Source organism: Pantherophis guttatus, chromosome 2 (genome assembly GCF_059756535.1).
Source record: "Pantherophis guttatus breed Tessera chromosome 2, ASM5975653v1, whole genome shotgun sequence".
Lineage (NCBI taxonomy): Eukaryota > Metazoa > Chordata > Lepidosauria > Squamata > Colubridae > Pantherophis > Pantherophis guttatus.
The window spans coordinates 180,090,431-180,105,998 of NC_142064.1; the positions used below are offsets into that span (position 1 = coordinate 180,090,431).

At 40.2% G+C, this 15,568-nt stretch overlaps 1 protein-coding gene across 1 annotated transcript in view; it reads right to left on the reverse strand.

Moving 5' to 3' along the window:
- The window catches only part of LOC117658005 (rho GTPase-activating protein 7-like), a 92,080-nt gene that overhangs the window by 48,351 nt on the left and 28,161 nt on the right, over positions 1 to 15,568 (reverse strand). The window lies entirely within an intron of this gene.

Consider the following 15,568-nt stretch of genomic DNA (forward strand, 5'->3'; position numbering starts at 1 on the left):
ACAGATAAACCTCCAAGTGGCCTCCACCACTCACAGAAAGAGTGTCAACGATCAGATAACTGCAAGGAATATAAATCCTTCCATTCCCCACCATTCAGTCAGAACTGAAGAAGCTTCTTGGATGAGAAGCAAAACATCTTCAAGGAAAAACAAAGAAAATCCAGTTGCCTCTTGAAAAAAATAGCTTTGGGTCACAAAGTAAACCTCATTTCAATGGCAGGGCCTACTGTTACCACTTTTAATTCATTTTTAAATAGCCGTACTTTCCAACAAAACATTTTAATTTCTTCGTGCTACTTGATTTAGAATTATGTGCTGTCTTTCAACCATTAAGACCCACTTTATGCAATTATATAATGTATGGCTTAGCATCTGCTTTGGCGACTGAGCCCAGTGAAGGATCTGGGCCATAGAGAAACTCAACAGAAAACCTTTCTCTCAGGTGTATCCCAACAGAAGTCAAATTATGCAAGTCTGCTTTCGACCTACATTACTGCCAGAAGCAGCATTGCCTACACCCTCTGAAACATGCCATCCCAGGGAGAGCCTGATCTAAGCTACGATAAGCTTTCCAACACATAATGTAACATGAAGTTGCTGTGGAAGTCTCACCACACCTTTAAACATTTTCTCACCCGATTTGGACATTTACCTGAGTTAACACATAAATCAGATTCACCAATATGCTTATTTGTACCCTATGATTCATTAAGTGTTGTACCTTATGATTCTTGATGAACGTATCTTTTCTTTTATGAACATTGAGAGCATATGCACTAAGATAAATTCCTTGTGTGTCCAATCACACTTGGCCAATAAAAAATTATATTCTATTTTTAGCCAAATGCTCCCAATCTTCCTATTAAACTGCCTATTACTATGCTCCTCTCTCAGGGCTACCGCTGGGTCCAAAGACACACATTTCATTTAGTTAGACAGAGTCATATTTATTATTGAAAGCCTAGCTCACGCACAAAGACATCAGTTGTACAACTTTTTCAGAGTAAAATATCGCAGCAACCTCTGTTCAGGCTCCTTTCTCTATATCTGAATTTTCCATAAACAGTCATGAAACTGTCCAGCAGCTATCTTCTTTGTTAGCATTCCATTTGCAAATCCTCGCAAACATCTCTGAATATCACACATAATTTATTTTGCAATTCTCATTATGGATTGCTTTCCTACTGTGTACCTAGAATTTGCATGTTACTACTACCATCCCAGGGGATACGCTTGTCGATCAGCAGTTCAAATTCTTAGTGCAGCGTAATGGGATGACCTCCAGTTACTTGCCCCAGCTTCTGCCAACCTAGCAGTTCAAAAGCACGTTAAAAATGCAAGTAGAAAGATAGGGGCCACTTTGGTGCGAAGGTAACAGCGCTCTGTGTGCCTTTGGCGTTGAGTCATGCCAGCCACATGACCATGGAGACATTTTCGGACAGCGCTGGCTCTTCAGCTTAAAAATGGAGATAAGCACCGCCCTAGAGCCAGAAATGACTAGCACACATGTGTGGGGGAACCTTTACCTTACTACCATCCCAATAAGTAGTGCTTAAGGCACCAGGCTAGAAACAGATTGTGAGTTTTAGTCCGGCATTGGGCACAAAGCCAGCTGGGTCAGTCACTTTCTCTCAGTCCTAGAAAGGAGACAATGGCAAAGCACTTCTGAAAAACCTTGCCAAGAAAACGGGGATTTGTTGCGGTATCTCTAAGAATCAGACACAACTGAACAGAAGGGGGAAGAAAACATCACAGGCCCTCAGAATTAAGCAGGATTGGACTAGTTAATATTTTAGTGGAGCATCATTAGGAAATCCTAGGGCTTTAGACAAAGCTGGGACTTTAAAATAAAAACCATAGCTCAGCTGTTCAGCAAATTCTCTACATATTGTTGCCAAGAAAATGACATCAACCTGCCCACATAAAGTTACCAAGAAACAAGCTCAAGTTGAGGGTCATTATCAGTACGCTTTGGATATAAACTGCTTATCTTCTAGATAACTTCTCCTAAACTGTCAAGTCAGAGTAAATCTTCCAAACATTTAACAAAGGACTTTTGCCAACTTATTCCCTGGTCAGTTTGCAGTAATGAAATCATATAACATTGCACAAAAACAGATGCATCACATAGAAACAAATTGAAACTGGCAGCTAAAAGGTGACTCTCCAGATTACAAAGCTTTTTAAAGTCAGTTAGAAAAAGAGAGAGAGAAAAAAAGAATATTTGTTTAATGTAAATAAGTAACATAATTGGGAACCCCGTGAGAAGGAATTTCATAAACAGGCCAAATTTTTAAAACTCACTGGTCACTGCCTTCCCACAAATGGCAAAAAATGCAGAAACGTTTCTTTAATGTTTTCACGGGCAGGTTAGGAATGGAAAAGGTGTTCCATTAGAACCTCTGAATGTTGGCATTGGACACAAAAAGCTCTGGAATAACAAGGCTACATGTACCATTGTTGCAGTTTCAGTAATGCTGTCTTTTGCTTTAGTAGCCCTTTTGGTTTAACATTTTCCTGAAACTAGTTAAAGGAGATAAAGATGCCATAAGGAAAGAGGGCAGCAGGTATTTCAGGGTGTCATCACACTATCAGGTATTCCTTGGATTTTTTGCACAGAGGCATTTATGCATAAACTTACGCCTTTGGCAGGACCCGTTTCATAGTCCCTGGGCCCATAATATCCATACAAAACTTTTGAAGATCGGGATTTCCCCCATTGAAGCTTTTACGTTAGGCCCTGATGCTGCCAAATCGTTGATTTTTCAATGGCTGGACAACATTGATAGACAATTAAATCTGGCAAACGGATCGGGAACATGCTCACTGTTTTCCCTTGGTATTGTTCCCTTGCCTCACCTTCCACCTTATCTCTCCACGTTACACTCTATCAAACATAGGCTCGCATTTATGAAGGCACGATTTAACGTGATCCCCTCGAGTGTCCTCGACAATAGGCTCTCGGGGGGAGTAAAATCCATCTATTGTACATGTGATGGCCGATCCCCGGAATCTCTGTTCCACATTACATTCGTATGTCCCCACTACCGAGACATAAGATCAAGATTCATTTCTCCTATTTCCCAGAGATTCCCTGGTTCACCTGATCTGTTCAGCCTTTATTTCTTACTCCAGGACACAGACCCCAATATAACTCCAAAGGTGGCAAAAAATTTTGCTGCAGTCGTGGCTGAAAAAAAAACGGGGGAAGAGACGGGTAACCCCTACGGCAGAGGATCACTAGTATTGTTAGTACAGAGTGTATCTAAGGCAGTAGATGGTGTACTGTCACATGATCTATCTATATTTGTAAAATTATACTCCCCTTCTATGTGTATTTTAATTTGGTCTTTGACTGCAATAAAAGCTTACTTACTTATGCACAAACTTCCTTGCTGTAAACAAATGAAAGGTTTCCAGCTGCTGTATGAAGCCCTGTGGCTCTTAGAAGCTACTTAGCAATGTGGCTTTATTGCAGGGGTGAAATCCAGCAGGTTCTGGAGAACCGGTAGCGGAAATTTTGAGCATTTCGGAGAACTGGCAACGGTGGGTTTCAACGGTTCTGTGGGTGTGGCTTGGTGGGCGTGGCTTGGTGGCATGATAGGGAGGGATACTGTAAAATCTCCATTCCCTCTCCAATTCAGGGGAAAGTTACTGCAAAATCCCCATTTCCTCCCAATCAGCTGGGATTTCGGAGGCAGAGAATAGATGGGGGGCAGAGCCAGTCAGGATTTTTACTACTGGTTCTCCGAACTACTCAAAATTTCCGTTACTGGTTCTCCAGAACTGGTCAGAACCTACTGAAACCCACCTCTGACCAGCAAATACCACTTCTGGCTGGCCCGAGGGTGGGGTGGGAATGGAGATTTTGCAATATCCTTCCCCCAGGAATGGGGAGGAAATGGAGATTTTGCAGAATCCTTCCCCTGGAGTGGGGTGGGAATGGAGATTTTGCAGTATCCTTCCCCCAGGAATGGGGAGGAAATGGAGATTTTGCAGTATCCTTTCCCTGTAGTGGGGTGGGAATGGAGATTTTGCAGTATCCTTCCCCTGGAGTGGGGTGGGAATGGAGATTTTGCAGTATCCTTCCCCTGGAACGGGATGGGAATGGAGATTTTGCAGTATCCTTACCCTGCCACACTCACCAAGCCATGCCCATGTAAAAAAAAATTGTATTTCACCATTGCTTTACTGCATTTTGGAGCTTCCTGCAGCAGCATTGCTTTAACTTTCTCCAAGGTGACTTTTTCTTGGGGGGGTGGGGGTGGGGAACCAAACAAATCCTCAACTCTGCTATTCTTCCCAGCAGTCTATCATTCTGTTTTCCACAAGTAAATTGTGGGCCGTTTCCTGTATTTGGCTGTTTCTCTGAATTTTGCACTGGGAGACTCCAGGCCTGCCAGGGCTTAATACCAAATCAGATGAATTTTCTGATACATTCTTCTTTAACTGACTAATCTCTTCCCCTCCCCCGCCCCCCTTGCACTTCCAAGTTTGAGTTTTATTTGCTTTGGATGAAATACACTTTTGAAGCCTCGCAAAGAAAACTCCTGCCTCACATTGAGAAATCTGAAGAGTCTTGACAGCATATGAAACAGACCTTTGTTTTAGCAGTTAATATAAAATCTGGCTCTAGGGGCCCCATCGTAAAATACAAATACATCATCTGTATGTCCCACTCTTCATTCCATAGAACAAAATGGTTGGGATGTGCCAGCAGGCAGGAATACCACTGGGTAAACACTCCGGAGGGCAAGATATGTGCAAACAGTCCAGTCTCAACCAGACATTTTCTGTGATGTACTGAACAATACAAAGATTGTACAAGGATACAAGGACTTATGAAAGCAGCAAAAGAAAATGGAAAGAAGGCACTAGATCAGTGATAGCGAATCTTTTTGGCCCCGAGTGTGTGTGCCAGAGTGCTGGAAACCAAAGACAATGGTTGGCCAATGTGCATGCGTGCGCCAGCCAGCTGATCTTCGCACGCGCCAGAGTGCCAGAAACCAAAGACCAGCTGGCCGGTGCACATGCTCGGACAGAAACCAGAAAAGCAGCTGGCGATGGTGCGTGTGTCCACAGAGAGAGCTCTGTGTGCTACCTCTCGCACTCGTGCCATAGATTCGCCATCACAGCACTAGATTGTTTCAAACTTGTGGAAAATACCAGTAGCAAAAAAAAGGGGGAAACTCGTTTTATCTCGGGAGATGATAAACGTATATAAGGCATTTCCTTTTGGTAGAAAATGATGGAGGGGCAGACTTTATGAGGCTTGAAACAAAAGTAAAATTGGCATAAGCAGTCTTTAGGAAGCATAAGTGTTTAGAATGAATACAAAGAAATTGTGTTTTATGTGAAGGCTTTGTGTCTGCTGAAAATCAGCTTACATCTTCCATTCTTTCTGGTTTTATAATGGGTTATTTGCAGTGGTGAAATGTAAAATTTGTTACTACCGGTTCTGTGGGCGTGGCTTGGTGGGGGGGGAATGTGACGGTGGGTGTGGCCAACTTTTTTTTTTTTAACTTTTAAAAGCATTTTTTCTACAACCTCTTCAGCCGAAGAGTTTGCAGAAAAAAAATGCTTTGAAAAGCCTCTGACGATCAGGCAACCCAGCTGGGATCTCAGAGGCTTTTAAAAGCATTTTTTTTTTCTACAACCCCTTCGGCCGAAGAGGTTGCAGAAAAAAATGCTTTTAAAAACCTCTGACGATCAGGCAACTCAGCTGGGATCGTCAGAGCCTTTTAAAAGCATTTTTTCTACAACCCCTTCAGCCGAAGCGGTTGCAGAAAAAAATGCTTTTAAAAGCCTCTGACAATCCCAGCTGAGCCACTCGATCATCAGAGGCCTCTTTTTTTTTACTTTTAAAAGCATTTTTTCAGCCGAAGAGGTTGTAGAAAAAATGCTTTTAAAAGTAAAAAAAAAACAGCCTCTGATGATCGAGCAGCCCAGCAGGGCATGGGGGGGGGCTCAGGGATTTTTGCTACCGGTTCTCCGAACCACCCGCCGACATCGCTCCCGGATCGGGTGATCCGGTCCGAACTGGGAGCATTTCACCCCTGATTATTTGTAACCAAGACAAAATTGGTTTTCCTGTTTAACCACTAAAGAACTTGATACGTTCTTCTTTCCTATTGGTGGGAAAATCCAACTCCCGGTGCCTGCATCAAGACAACTATTACTCTTCTCACCCTGGTCTTTAAAAAGCATCAGCTCCTGATGTCTATCTATTCTATAGGCAATGTTCAAAACTTTTTCCACACAATCCTGCTACCTCAGCAACAGGCAGCCATAGTACTAACTATTGGAAAAAACAGCCAGTTGTAAAAGTGCCTTCTTGAGAATGGGAGACATGGTATTGTACTGGTTTTCCTCCTTTCTATTGGACCAGTGGTTGTTGGCAGAGGAGACAAGAAATCAACCTCGAGGATCCTGCTTTTGAGTGACCTCAGGGTTCTACTCTCACCTTGCTCCTATTTAACATCCATGTGAAACTACTTGGTGAGATAATCTGACAATACAAGGTCAGTATTTTGATAATACCCATGTATACCTCTCTCCTCTGGGCCGACCAGGTTATATTGTCGAGATTCTTTCTCGGGACCTAGAGCACGGGTGTCAAACTCACGATGTCACATTGCTGGCATCATGTGATGTTTTACAATGTTTTTTTCATTCGTGGAGCTGAGGTGGGTATGGCCTGCGTGTGACCCATCCCACCCATAGCCACCAGTTTGACATCCCTGGCCTAAACCCTGGAATGAGGGAGAATATGGTTCATCAGAAGCATGGGAAAACCAAGTGGCTATGGGTTTTAAGGCTCCCAAGATCCAGAGATTTTCTGTTTTTAACACTGCATAGAGGTATCCTTATAGATATCACCCTGCTGACAAAGCTATGTTTTTCCCAGTAATAATGTATGGCTGCGAGAGTTGGATCATAAGGAACCAAAGAATTGATACTTTTGAATTGTGGTGTTGGAGAAGACTCTTTACAGTCCCCTGGATTGCAAGGAGATCAAATCAGTCAATCCTAAAGGAAATCAACCCTGACTGTTATTTGGGTGGACAGATATTGAAACTGAAGCACAAATATGTTGGCCACAAAATGAAAAGAGACAAAAGGAGAAGGGGATGGAAGAGAATGAGATGGGTAGATAGTGTCATTGACGCAATAAACATGAATTTGGGCAAACTCTGGGAGACAATGGAGGGCAGGGGCCCTGGAGTGCTATGGTCCTTAGGATTTCAAAGAGTTGGACACAATTTAGAGACTGAACAATAACAAGAAGAAGAGGTGCACTTCCTCTATCAGAGTTGGTACAGATCGCTTGCAAGTCCTCGTGGACTCATGATTCCTGCTTAAAGTGTAGCTGGCAATAAGGTTATGAGAATCTTTGAATAGGTTTTTATTGTACACAACTGCATCTGTTCCAGGAGGCCTTACGACGACTCATGCCTTAGTTACTTCCCATATGGATTACTGTAATGCCCTCCACTTGGTTGTTTAGCAAGTCGTGCCCAATTTCACAACCTTTTTTTTTGACACAATTATTAAGCAAATCACCATTTTAAGTTAATGTTAAGTGATTCATTGGTCATTAAGCAGCTCCAGCTTCCCCCACTGACTTTGCTTGTCAGAAGGTCTTTGGATTGGAAATCTCTGCAAATGTCGTAAATATAAGGCCATCACCAAATGGCCCAATTTGGATCGCATGACCACAGGGACGTTGCAATGATTGTAAGCATGAGGAACAGTCACAAATTACTTTTTTTTCAGCACCGTAGTAGCTTTGAATGGTCACTAAATAAATGGTCGTAAGTCAAGAACTATCTGTACACTTGTATAGCATGATTGATCTAAGAGCCACACTGGGTGTGGGTTTCTGGGTGTGATTCAGGGTGCTGGTTATCACTACAAAGCCCTACATGGGGTTAAGCTCTTTGTAGGACTACTAGTCTCCTTTCATTGCTGCTTTCCCCACTCCCCCCCCAATAAAGGGTTTAGGTCACCTTCATCAAACAGTACCATCTTGTTGGATCCAAGAGTTATGCTGTTTCTGTGGCAGTGCCTGCCCTGTGGAACAACATCCCTCCAGAGGCCCAAATGTTCCCAATCCCGTTAGCTTTTTACAAGGCATTGAAGAGATGACTGTTCTTCCAGGATCAGGAGGTTAAGTGACTTCTGGTTAATATTGTTTGGAATGGATGTTTATGACTTTGAACATTATGATTTGGACTGCTTGGACGATTGTTATTAACTTTGCTACAAGAGTCATTTGTGAGATAGAGCCATAAACATTTGATGTATGTGTATGAACCAGTCACTCCCAGTTTGCAGAAGAGATGATCACGTTGCAGTCGGGAAGCAATGACTCAGATTTGTTTTCTTTATGAACAACCACACATCTGTGCCCCACAGGTTCCAAAAACATGAGTAGGAGTGGCACTAGCAGTTGATTTCATGTCTGTTTTGTGTTGTATGATGACGGGGGAATTTGTTTTCTTTTATTCCAGAAGGGAGGTAGTTGAGGTGAGAGCACTAACTGAATGATACTATAGGTTTCACACTCGCCTCTTGATCATCTAGAGGGAGTGCTGATCAGTTCATTTTGTTGTCTGTGTCTTTTCAGTATTTTGCATCAGCTTCAAAGAGCTTAGTGTGGAATGGGAAAACAGAAAAAAAATGGCAGTGCCCAAATAGTTTCTCCTATTGCACCATAACAGGATTTACTTCTTGTTGCACCAACTTTTCTGCAGGTGAGCATGTCTTATTTGCAACTCATTAGACGGTGAATGAAATAACCGTCCTTTGTATTTAGGAAATTATATTTCCACACGTGTCATGTATTATGCTCACACATAATTTAATTTGAGTCATAATTTTATTCATCGCTCGTACTGTGTCTTTTCAAAATAATTCACTGCTCTGGTGTTTTATATTTTTATACCCATCTCATATTTTGTTTCTGTGAATTTCATGCACTGTGCTGCGTTTTGCTACATCACACTAAATAAATAAATAAATTTTCACATGCTATCTGCTGTATTTTGGGGGAAAAACATCTCACAAATATTACATTTATGCAGCAGTGAAAGGCACTTACGTTCGCTACCGGTTTGGGAGTGTGAGCATGTGCGCCTCTTCTGCACATGTGCAGAGGGTCAAAAACAAGACATAATGATGTCCCGGCTGGTGGGCAGAGCCTTCCGCCGCCGGCACTACCAGTTTGTGTGATAAATCTGGCCAGATTTCACCACTGCATTTATATGGCTGTGGGAAAAACCCATGTTTTCCCCCTCTTTGCTCAGTGAAAGTAACATATAATAGTAGCAGAGTTGAAGTTAGTGAGCTGGATTTGTTTATTTTCCTAGGAAATTTCAAAGAAACAAATAGGAAGAACAATTATTTTTAAAGCAATATCCTTAAAAAAGGCATCTTAATTGACTTGTACATCCAAGTGAGTAGAAATAATGATGGAAGGGGGTAAAAGCCAATTGAATTTCAGACCTATCTATGATTCTGTATTCATATATTTTTTTGTCTACTCCCTTGGCCCTGAATGTATTGAATTATTAAATATATTCATTCAAAGAAACAGCATGTGGACATTCTTACGAATTGTTGCATTTCTCCCAGAATTCTATTAATCTGATGAAGAATTTCTTTTGTGATATGACAGTTGTACTTATTACCAAGTAAGAATACATTTTAAGCAGTGGTGGGATTCAAGTAATTTAACAACCGGTTCTCTGTCCTAATGATTTCTTCCAACAACCAGTTTGTCAAACTGCTCAGAAAGTTGACAACTGGTTCTCCCGAAGTGGTGCGAACTGACTGAATCCCACCACTGATTTTAAGGCTGTACTGATGCTGGAGTTAGGGCAATATGAATCATTTTTAAAACATGAACAGAAAATCTTGATCTGGAGGAATCATTTTTTCCTGTGATTTTTGAAGCAATAATCTGTTATTTACTAGATGTTCCAGTCAAGAATAGTTAACAACTAAAGGTCTCTGCGCCTGAAAGATAGTTATCTGCAAAATTATGCCATATGTGAGTGGTTGCAATACTGTTGATTGTTATTTCCTTGAAAGGATAATATGTGGTTATGAACATACACAACTATAATGAGTTGTTTTGCACATTTCTCTGTGTTCTTTCTGGGTCTGTGTAAAGCCTATTGACTCAGTGCAAACATGGGAGGTAAGATGAATAAAATGGATATATCTTTCTTTTGTTACTAAACAACTTGCAGCATCCCTACTTTTTAATTAATACTACTTTCTGATACAAGTAGTACTATCAGTACAGTAGCACTATTGTAGTAGCTCTATCTGTGATGTTCAATAAATTTTAAAATAGCAAGTCAATTAATGTTCATTTTGCTGACTGTTCAATGAGAAAGGATAGTTTCTAATTTTAGTTTGGTCCAGGCTGGAAACCAGGAGACCGTGAATTCTAGTAGTATTTTAGGCATGGAATACAACTGGGTGACTTTGGGCCTGTCACTTTCTCTCAGCCCAACTCACCTCACAGGATTGTTGTGAGGAAAATGGGAGGAGGAATGAATATTAGGTATGTTTGCAACCTTGAATTATTTATAAAAATAAAAAATGTGGGATAAAATAAATCTAAAAACAATCCAAGTTATTACTACAAATGAGCCTATAATTAGAATTGAAAATGTGATAGTCATATTAACATACTGTATATTATTTAATATTAAAACAGCATTCCACTAATGTGCATTATATATCTTTAAATCTATAAAATATATTCAAGCTAAATCTTCAGTTGGCAAAAACCTTTCCAGTCTAGTGAATGACCACTTGTGATTTTATAATGACCAGATATTAAACTGTTTATATAAATTTATGTATATAAATATATATAACTCAATTTGTCTATGGAGATTCTCAGTCATCCAGGTCATGGTTGTCCAAAGGTGCTTTGTTTCAAGAGGCAACTGAACTTTCTGATTTTTCTTTGAATACCTTTCGCTTCTCATCCAAGAAACGTCTTCAACAGGACCTTTGGGATACAACTCAATTGTTTTGCTGTTATGTTACCTATGCTATGCTATCTATGGGATGAATACAGCAGAAGGGTCCCAAGATTAAACCTTCCCATCTATTGTCATACTGAAGCTGTAGTTGCATTGTTTGAAGTGGGGGGAAAAAATATTTGGGTTCTTTTTTGTTTGAAGTGGGGAAAAAAATACTTAGCTTCTTTTGTCCTTAGGATAATGCTACACACTTTGATCAGGATCGTAACTGTAAGTCGATGAACAAGTCCATCTTAATATGCTATTCCTGGTATGTGATGTTTTGTATACATACAGAGAAAGAAGCACTCTTGTAATCTTTGACTTTTAGGCTTGCTGTCAAACATCAGCCAAAATACTAATTACTGTTTTGAACAATATGCAGGTTGTATTACACGAATGGCTATTGTATATGTGAAATTATGACTGAAATATTTCTGCACCTATATTGGTTCACACTGTCAGGAAGTTTCTGCTTAGTTTTAGGTTGCTTCTCTCTTTGTTCAGTTTCGATCCATTGCTTCTTGTTTTGCCTTCTGGTGCTTTAGAAAATGCATTGCCCCCCCTTCTTTCTGGCACCCCTTAAAAGCCTGTTGCCTATCATACTCTTGGGCAAAGCATGTGAGCCATTTCCTCCTTTCAGTGGTCCATGAAAGTGCATCTCTAGTATGTAGATAATAAAGTTGAAAAAAGGTGAACAACATTTTTACAGATACGTTGAGGCTGGATGTGACAAGGAATGGCTGGGAGGGGAGGGGCCAGGCGAGGCACCCCTTGACGTGAGTGACATTGAGTTGGCCACACCTACCCAGTCACATGACCATCAAGTCATGCCCACTTTCACATGACCATCAAGCCACGCCCCCAAAATAAGCCACGCCCACAGAACGGTAATAAAAAATTTTAGAACCCACCCCTGATGAACAGGTAAGCAGAGCAAAGTCACTCCATGACAAAATGAAATGTGTCTTGAAAACCTACTGTATATATGGAATAATCCTAGTTAACCAGATACAATCCCAAGAGAGGCTTTATTAAAAGAATTCTAAGTATTCTTCACAATCCCAAATGGGAGAGTTTTCTGTTGAAAGTGGCAGGCTGCAGCTCTTCTACTTTTCAGTTGAAATACAGCAGAAAGAAAAGCATCTAAAATAGTTGCTATTTTCCATGTAGGCCATTAACATAGCATGGTAGAGTGTTCTGAATGGAAAAAAGAACCCCTTGTGAGAAGGGGAAGGAAAGGATAAAACTGGATTGTGACCTCAGCTACTTTGCTTGCCAAGGGTCTCTCCCGCCAGCCAAATCTCTCTGTTTGGGCAGCATTTTCATCAGGTGAATGGAATGTGTTGGCCAAAGAACCTGCAGTGCCTGATTCCCACCTTAATTTAAAGTGAAAACTCTTTTGATAACTCTGGAAAGAAGAACAGTTTTCTGGTGCCTAAGATTAACATGACATATAGAGGTGGAAATGAATCAACAATTAGTGTCTTAAAAAGTTGGTGGATAGGCAATGTTCCTGTGGTGCTTTGCATACACTTCATGATTTTTGGTTTATTCTTCCTGTAGTTCTTCTCGCAATATTGTCTAAAGCAAAAGGGATAAGGGAACAGTGATCTGGTGATTCCTCTGAAGCACTGCATTGAGGCCTAAGCTTTGGAGGCCACAGCTAAGTCATGTCAAAAACAATGAGAAGAAAAGACACAGGTTCACTTTGAGAAGAGTTCTTCAATGGTGCCGTTCTCCCAAATAGTCAGCTACTGATTTTTTTCAGAATAGAGCGCTCTTGTCCTCTTATCTGTAGAACCTACATGCAGCTTCTAGCGTTCATCTCCATGGACCTCATCACAAGCATGGGGAAGAATGATGTGGAGGGAGCCGACCCAGTTCCCCATCTTTGACATGAGCAACTAAAAAAGGGACTTATGATGTGTGTTTGTGTATGCATGCACTGAGACACACACTCTTTCTCTTTGGATGCATGGTACAGCAGAAGAATCTGAATGAAGAAACGTTAGGAAGGAAAAATAATAATAAACCCAGCAGCCAATAAACAACATTTTCTTAATGGAATGGTGTGTGTGCTATTGACAAAACATTGTAATAGTTTGGGCATTATTATCAGTTAGCACAGATTCTCATCATATCCGACAACTCAGAGTTCCAGTTCTACCCCTCTAGAGAAAGACAGACAGCATCAAACTCTTAGCCAATGAAGTGTCCTTTGAATAACTTAAACAAGTAGGAAATACCCTGGGAAGATAATCCTTTTTTTACTATACCACCCAGTTATTCCCTGCTGCACTAAAGGTTAAACACACATAAAAAGGGAAGTCCACCCAATTTTCGAATCATATTAATACGTTCCATGTAGCTTTCCATACAATCTTTGCCAACAACCCAAGGATGTTACTTAAGAGCACAAAGTGCCCTGTATTTATTTTTCTTTGTTTTTCTAGAGCTAGAATGAGCTCATATTGTTGGCTAGAAACAAAGTGCTGGCTTTTAAACAGGAAGGCCACCAAAGTTTGAAGAGAGAGAGAAAAAAAATGTGGTGTTAATAGGTTCTTCTATGCTTTACTTTTCTGGGAAGGGAAACAAAATCTCTCACCCTGTCTCACATATAGAAAATAATTAGAGAACGAACTGGACACCCAATCCTTCTGGAACAGGTAGCTACTGAAAAACCTGGAGTTTTTCATGCAGAACCAGTTGAGTAATCATGTAACAAATGGGGTGGGGTGGGGGGAAGCACAGCAAGGGAGAAAACATACACACCCTGATTAAGTTCTTCGATATATGACACAAACACAAAGTTATCCATTTTCTTTTCCATCTGGATTCATTATAAGGTCCCATCAGGTTGAAGGACCAGGCAGGAAATTACATCATTCTACATGTTGTTGCTGGCTTTTGTAAAATTTGTCCTGCTTGTAGGTTCATATCTGCATCTTGTTGTTTGTGAGATGCAAAGGGAAGCAACTCGGCTGAACTATGCATCACATGCAAGATATGTCCCTGAGTAATGCTTTGCTTTCTTTGCCATGCCCATATTTACATGGTTTCCTTAAAGCGGCCTTTGGCCCTTGATTTTGCAATAATCTCTCTTGTCAATTATATTGTGATCTAGGAAAGGAGCAGGCAGCCTTTTGAGATACAGAGGATTCAGCCCTTGGCTTTTGAGTGACATACCATTCCAGAGATGATACAACAAACAGTGGGTGGGGCCATGCCAAAAGTAAAATTAATTACATAGCGCTAATATGATGATTCAACAAGGGTTAACATTCCCCTTCTGTCACATTACAATTGCAATTGTAATGAACAACATGGAAGCATTTTTCTATTTCAGCCTTGATTGAAAGATCCATTTGTTTTATTTTTTTTATATCATAATTTTTATTACAGGTAGTCCTTTCATTTCATTTCATTCAGTTCATTTAGTGACAGTTCAAATTTATAACAGAACTGAAAAAAGTGACTGATGACCATTTTTCACAGTTACGACCTTTGCAGCATCTCCATGATCATGTGATCAAAATTCAGATGCTTGGCAACTGGCTCATATTTATGACGGTGGCAGTGTCTCCGGGTCATGTGATCACCTTTTGTGACCTTCTGAGAAGCAAAGTCAATGGGGAAACCAGATTCACTTAACAGCCGGGTTACTAACTTATCAACTGCAGTGATTCGCTTAACAACAATGGCAAGAAATGTCATAAAATGGGACAAAACTCACTTAACAAATGTCTCACTTAACAACAGAAATTTTGGGCTCAATTATGGTCATAAGTTGAGGACTACCTGTATTCTTTGCAGAAACAAAGATTAAAAAAACCCAATGCAAACTAAGGAAAATACAAAGACTAAAAAGGAAAAATAAGTACAAAGTTTTATCTGATATGTTTTTCTTAACAATTATAACAAATATCAGCATAAGGGTTCTGGGTCCATCTTGATGACACAACACTGCACTTAAATATAGCTCTCCTTATCATTGTCTGGCATTAACAGAGAGTAGAAAATATGTGGTGGCATTGATTACATTATAGAGGAAAAGTGCTGAAAACAATCTAATTATGTTTGCCAATATTAACAATTTCCAAAACATCAACAATGAATAGTACAAATCTAAAGATGGCTTATTGCATGCATAAATCATTTGATTTGTAATATTTTAATAACATTCAAGCACTTCAATCAATTGACTTCAATCAATCTTTATTAACAGGCTCTAACAAACCTATTTTTACAGGATACTAATTTCAGAAAGTCTGCCTTTTCATTATTTCAGAATATTTTTGGTAAATAGAAGATCTGCAATCAGAAGGCTTTTTTCTCTTACACAATCATTTTTTCCTATACAGTTTTGAATTGTTGTTCAGAGTATGCAAATTGTTCCTCAAAGGAAGATTTGAGGAAGATACGAGTGATAATTTCATCCATAACCAAATATGATTGTGTATAAAGTGTGTTTTCCAGTACAGCGTAATTCCTCATACAGCATGTAAGTGTGGGAGTGCTAA